The sequence below is a fragment of the Girardinichthys multiradiatus genome, chromosome 23, assembly GCF_021462225.1.
Source record: "Girardinichthys multiradiatus isolate DD_20200921_A chromosome 23, DD_fGirMul_XY1, whole genome shotgun sequence".
Classification (NCBI taxonomy): domain Eukaryota; kingdom Metazoa; phylum Chordata; class Actinopteri; order Cyprinodontiformes; family Goodeidae; genus Girardinichthys; species Girardinichthys multiradiatus.
This window is the reverse complement of record NC_061815.1, coordinates 3,734,965-3,741,311: the sequence shown is the minus strand read 5'-3', so window position 1 is coordinate 3,741,311 and position 6,347 is coordinate 3,734,965. Positions and strand designations below refer to the sequence as shown.

Sequence of the window (6,347 nt, the reverse complement as noted above, 5' to 3'; positions counted from 1 at the left end):
CCAGGTTACATTGTTCTAAAATTCTGAAGCTTCATTGTCAAAATGAAACATTGTTTAGCAGAGAAGAGAAAGGGCCTGGATCCTAGAATGTATGCCTGTGCCAATGACACTACAGGAGCTGAGAGCCATAAGAGAACAAGTTAAACAAGGCTTGAGTATATAACAAGTGCTTCGTCAAATAAGAGACTACAGTGACAGCTCAGTTATTCCTCTGGATACTTCATCAAAATATGCATCCACACTGTCACAGTGGGTGCAGATGGAAAGATGCCCTGCTTATTGGATAGGTAAGAGAACACAAGATTGCTTCAGACACACGAGGGATTTGGTCTGTCAGGGTTGACGTCTTTTTGAAATGGGCAGATGGAGCTGGATGAAGATATAGGGATGAGAAAAAGGAAAACCACAGGAGAGATGGATCAGGCTGAGCAAGACACATGTACAGAGAGTATGAGAAATAGATCCATAACCAAATTCTTCCTGTATTGCTGTGAACAAGGTTACTTACAAACTTTACTATCTGCTGGGATTTGTCATCTCTGAGCTCATCAGACTTTCCTCAAATTAAATATGTTTTCTTAAAATCTGTATCTAAAGACCTCAGCAGGTGCTTCCAGACTGGACAGAAAACATTGACAGGTTTGTGGCTAGGACCAAAGTGCAGAGAAGGAGACACCAGGAGTCAGATGAATAATGAAAAGGCCGATATTTATTGTTCTCAATCACGGACCAGGCAGGGAAACCAGAAACGGGACAGAACATAGGATACACAGCCAGGTACGACAAGGGCATTGAGATAAGTATGACCCAAGACACAGCAGGGAACAAAGGCAACTAAGGAACTTAAATACAAACAGGAAATGCAGGGAGAACCAATGAAAGCAAGACCAGGTAACTTGGAGAAACAAGAAACAGGTGCGAACTAGGCTGCTGAAAACAGAAGGAAACAAGGACCAGACCGGGTAAAATAGACAAAAGCACAAACTCAAAAACACAACAGTGGCACAGGCTAGAAGAATACGCTGAGAATGAATATGCAAACAGGAGAGATGAGGGTGGCACAGATGAACAACATGAATATTCTGAAATTGTGAACAACCAATGTGTCTCCTGCAAAATTGGTCATTATTTTTTGAATGAGCAGCTCACAAGTCTGTTTTACCTGCATGGATATTTCAGAAGGTCAGTGTGGACACTTTCTGTAACCCAGGTGTCATATGAGCCATACTGACAGAAAAAGGTATTTGAATGTATGGCAACTTGAAAGAACTTCTTCACAGTTTTGGGAAAAATTCCACTGTATTACAGGGCTGAAGAAAATACTTTTTCTCTATCGGATGTTAGCTTTTACACAAGCTGCAGCGACTTTCTCTCTGAATTCCACCAACATGGGACAACTTGCTCCTGAACAGGCTCACCTGATGGTGAACTGACATGATGTCTTGTCACCACATCCTGGTGGCAATAGCCTCTGTCAGCAGGATACTGGGCCCATACTCCAACACAATGACATGACATTGTTGCAATTATTGCTGCAAGGTAGCACAGTGGTTAGCACTATTGCCTTGCAGGAAGAAGGCCCTGGGTTTAAATACAAACCTCGAGTCTTATGGATGGAGTTTGCATGTTCTCCCCATGCATGTCTAGTTTCTCTACTCAAATGGCTTCCTCTTACAGTTTAAGAACATTCATGTTATGTTAATTGATCTTTCTAAATTGCTGTTATCCATGAGTGTGCTGTCCTGTGATGGACTGGCAACCTCCCCACCAATAGCCAACAGCAATAGAAACAAACTCCTCACCATGAACCTGCAAGGACATGAACACAGAACACAATGACCATGAATCAGGAACAGAGTAGTTAATTTTTCCCAGATTGGGTAGATGATCTGATGCTTACTATACACCTGTCAATAATTGCACTCATCAAGCCACTGCGGATTTTAAGAAGCAAACTTTTGACGCAAACTTTATCAAACCTTGACCTGCTGTATAAATGCGTGGAAGCCACTTAAACCTTTTCAATCAACAATAATAAACTACAGAGAACTAAAACTTTCCTAAATCCACTGAAATATGACTCCATTCAGTTTTATTTAATTCAGGGAGCATTAAACCTGATGTTTTTTCATGAGTTTGAGCTTTTATGGTTGAAACCCGAGCAACGAAACTGAATCACATTTAGTCTAATTGAATAACGTAACCACACCTCAGAAAATGATGGAAACAACCTCAGTCGGATGTAAGCTGTGAAACATTCTGTGTTTCTCTCACCTGTAAATGGAAAAACGCATCGGTCTGTGCGCTAAAGAGCACAGAATCTATGTGAATCATCTGAGGGTCACTTTCATTATCACTTAAAAAAGAAAACTGTGTCAGAACAGCAGATTAATTCCTATGCAATGCGATTTATCAATCATGAAATGGATTGCAGTCACTGTCCTTGCATCTATTTTTAGCACATTTAAAAGGCAAGTGCAAACTGGCACAGTGTTACGAACACATGCCTGCAGTGGCTGGGGCAAAGGTACAATGACAGACACCAGAGAAAGAACCTTCTGTGTGCGTTTGGGCTGTCAGAAATAAAAAAATAGTAGGTACATATCGTCAATCCAGCAGTGCTATTTTGGAGGGTTGACTTGGAGCAAGCCACAAATAGAAGCTATGCATATTCTGCAACACTGCATGTTCTTGCATCTGGATCCTTCTAGAGCACCATCACTGTGTGGCACAACACCGTTTTCTGGACTCAAGTTGGAACTCCCACTCCCACTATATGTGTTAATGCAGGTTCTTCTTTGTCTTTACAGGATGTAAATTCACTTTGTTTTGCATGTTTTTTTTTAAGTTTAGTCACAAGCATTGACTGCTGTGTCTGCCCATTTGTCTTCCATTTCTTTTGATGTGAGTTTCCTGTTTTCAAGGCAGATTGCTTTGAGTTTTCTGTCCGAATGTTTTTAGTCTACCTTGCTGTTTTGCAAACTTACAAAACGGTAAATTCAGTTCAACTCAAGCCAGTTCAATAGTACTTAATTAGTACTGAAATGGGAAAAGTTTCTTAAAAGGGTGGTCATTGGTCTGTTAACATACCCACATCAAATAATAACGCTATTGTATGGTTCTACAGTCATTTCTGGGATTTTGTTCTGTGATTGATTGAGTAAAACAACCGACTGAACATCTGCCCAGAGGGGTTTTCCAGGAGCTGTATAAACACATAACCTGTGCCAGCCCTGGCAATGAGTCACTAAGTCAAATTTCACTGAGGTTCAGCTTTTTATATAGTATAGAAGATAAAGAACAAACAAGAGCAACACAAACCCTCAGTTGTTTCATCAACATGTTTCACTTACATGATTTTTGTCAGTGGCCTCTCATGAAACAATGAATCTGAACTTTCTATTGATGCAGTTACTATAGTTTTCTTGTAATACGTACACTGCATAAAAAGTATCAGATGTGGATGAAAGTGTATCCCCCACTATGTGTTGTAGAAATGCAGAAATGTTTTACAGGGTCACTAAAACATAATCTTTCTGAGAAAGTTTAGATATTGCAGATTTGAAGTGCTCTTTATGTTTACAACATATGAATTTACCAAAACTTTCCTCAAGCTTTTAGGATGTTGTATATTAAACTCTACCTGCATGCTGTTCAAAGGTATAAAGAAACAAACAAACAAAAAAAACGTTATCAATCAGATAAGGAACGAGTGTTGCTTCAACAATTATGCCATACTATGGATTTGAACACTTTGACATTTAGCACCCATGCATCCATGAACAGGAACCCTGCAAGGCCACTAGGTTTAGGAAGTGGGTGCCTTTTTACTGTTCACTGACTCTACATGCTGACTTTTAGAAAACTGCACATGTTGCCCATATCATCAGCCATCAATGGTCGTTGCATTATAGCAGATAGCATGGATAACATGAAAGACTGTGAAAACACAATTTTTTTTCTCAATATTATACAGTTGCGTTCATAGGGATATGTGCCCTGTGGGTATTAAAGAATTCTGGGACAATTATCAAAGAATATCAATGGTTTTACAAAAACAGGTCATAGCAGGATGGTCTAAGCAGTTTGATAATACAAAAAATGTAAATGTTTCTTCTGGATTCGGGAGCGGCCACTGGGATGACACTTAGGAGGACAGTTTGGTGATTATTATATGAAATGTAACAGGATAAAAAATGATGAGGAGGAAGATGAGTCTTACACTGATCAGAGTTGAATTGAATCCAGGGAGAGATCCATGGTGGGAATAACCACAGGGGCCCGGGAAAGGTTGCAGTGTGTGGTTTGTTTGATGATGTTTGTTTCCTTGTTCCAGGGAAGGTGAAGATGACCGTGGAGCAGTTGAGCATTGGGGGGTGGATAGGCAGGTGAGTTCTGCAGTTGGGGTGCAGGAAGGTCCAAACAGCGGTTTCACGGATGAGCGACTGGAGAAGCTGTGAGGAGATTCTTGGAGGGGATCCTGAGGTGAGTTCACCAGGGAACTTTGGCAAGTGAAGAGGCAAAGGACTGAAGACCAGAAGGAGGACTGGGGACTAGAAAACAGGTTTCTTCCTGAAAGAAGGACACAAGAGGTAAGCTAGAGCACATAAGTTAGAACACACAAAAGAAAGAGGCCTGATTAATACTCAGCTAATAAGAACTATCTGCTGCAGGGAATCCACTCCTCTCTATGCTCCTCCTGATTGGCCTGGACAAGCTGCAGCTGTAGCCAGTCACACCCTGCCAGCCACACACTGCAATCAGAGAAGGTAAGGAACACACACACACTCCTGCACACAGTTGCAGATATGACACATATTTACAGAAATAATGTTGTACCCAAATGACCCTAATCAAAAGTTTATATCACCTGCATCTTAGAACCATGTATTCTCCCTTTAAAATCCATGGCAGTTAGAAGTCTATTGTGGTTGCTGTGGCATCTTATTTTCACAGATAGTTAAGGTCCACAACAAAAAGCCTCCCAGATCCTGTAAATTCTTGAGCCATCTTGCATGAACAGCATTGTTGAGATCTTCCCAAAATGGCTCAATCACATTGTTGTCAGGAGACTGAGAGGACCACCCCAGAACCTTCACAAACTTCACAGACTGACAGGTTGACTTGTGTTTTTGGATCAACTTTATTTTGAAAACATCTAAGTACGTCTCTCAGCTTTCAAGCTAATGAAAAACATTTTCCACCAGAATCTTCCTTAGGATTGGTGTGCTTCTCATAACAAGAAGGGGTATCCTTGTGTGTGTGCAAAGCAGAGAAAAGAGGAACAGAGGAAGCCACTAGTTTCGCTGCTAAATCCGCTCTACTGTTCTCCTGTGAAACAACATCTGTCGAAGTTGTATGTGCTGCGCATTTACACACAGAGATAGCTTTTGGTAAAAGAATTGCTCCGAGCAGGTTAGAAACCTGAACATAGTTCAAAATGGGGTTTCCATCGCTTTTAAGAAACTTTCTGTGTTTCCACAATGCCCCGAAATCATGGACTATACCAAATCCGTATCTCGAATCTGTGTAAATGTTTACAGTTTGATCTTCAGCTAATTTGCAAGCTTCAGTCAGGGCCACAAGCTCAGCAGCCTGGGCAGAAAAGTGCTTTGGCAGTGAGCCTGAAACAAGAGTTTCATGGGAAGAACACACTGCTAAACCCACCTGATTCCAACCAGTATCAGGGTTTCGAGAAGCCGAACCATCAACAAATAAAATCATCTCTGGATTCTCCTGAGGTATCTCAGAAAGGTCAGGCCGGGGTGTGCAAACTTCCTCCAACACTGAAACACAGTTATGAGGCTCCCCATCTTCTGGCGTGGGGAGAAGTGTTTCTGGATTGAGCACAGTACACCTTTTAACAGTTATATTTGGCATGTCCAGAAGAATTGATGTGTATCTCAGCCAGTGAGCGGCAGAAAGGTGTGATGTTTTTTGTTCAAGCAGAATAAGAGCAACAGAGTGTGGAACCAAAACTGTGAGATCTGCATGTCCAACAATGTCTCTAGAAGCCAACACAGCTTTTTCTGCAGCTGCTACAGCACAAAGGCAGTTAGGTAGTCCCGTAGCCACGGGATCCAATTTTGCAGAAAAATAAGCAACAGGTCGCAGGATATCTCCATGATATTGGAGGAGAACTGATGTCATGCACCATGCTTTTCATCAACAGCCTGAAAAAAAGGTTTGTTAAGATTCGGTAATCCTAAAGTAGGAGCCTTCTGCAAAGCCAGCTTAAGTTGTATGAAAGCTGCTTCTTCTTCAGGTGTCCAAACAATATTGTCATGAGATTGAAGATCTTTACCATGCACAAGAGCACCCAACGGGGCTTCCATACAGAAATAATT

At 41.3% G+C, this 6,347-nt stretch overlaps 1 long non-coding RNA gene across 1 annotated transcript; it reads right to left on the bottom strand.

Moving 5' to 3' along the window:
• Positions 1 to 689: 689 nt before the first annotated feature.
• Positions 690 to 4,652, bottom strand: LOC124860847. Its single transcript, XR_007036458.1, has 2 exons — positions 4,223 to 4,652; positions 690 to 1,809 (listed from the first exon to the last, which is right to left on the bottom strand). It is a non-coding gene; the product is annotated as an uncharacterized LOC124860847 (long non-coding RNA).
• Positions 4,653 to 6,347: the final 1,695 nt, after the last annotated feature.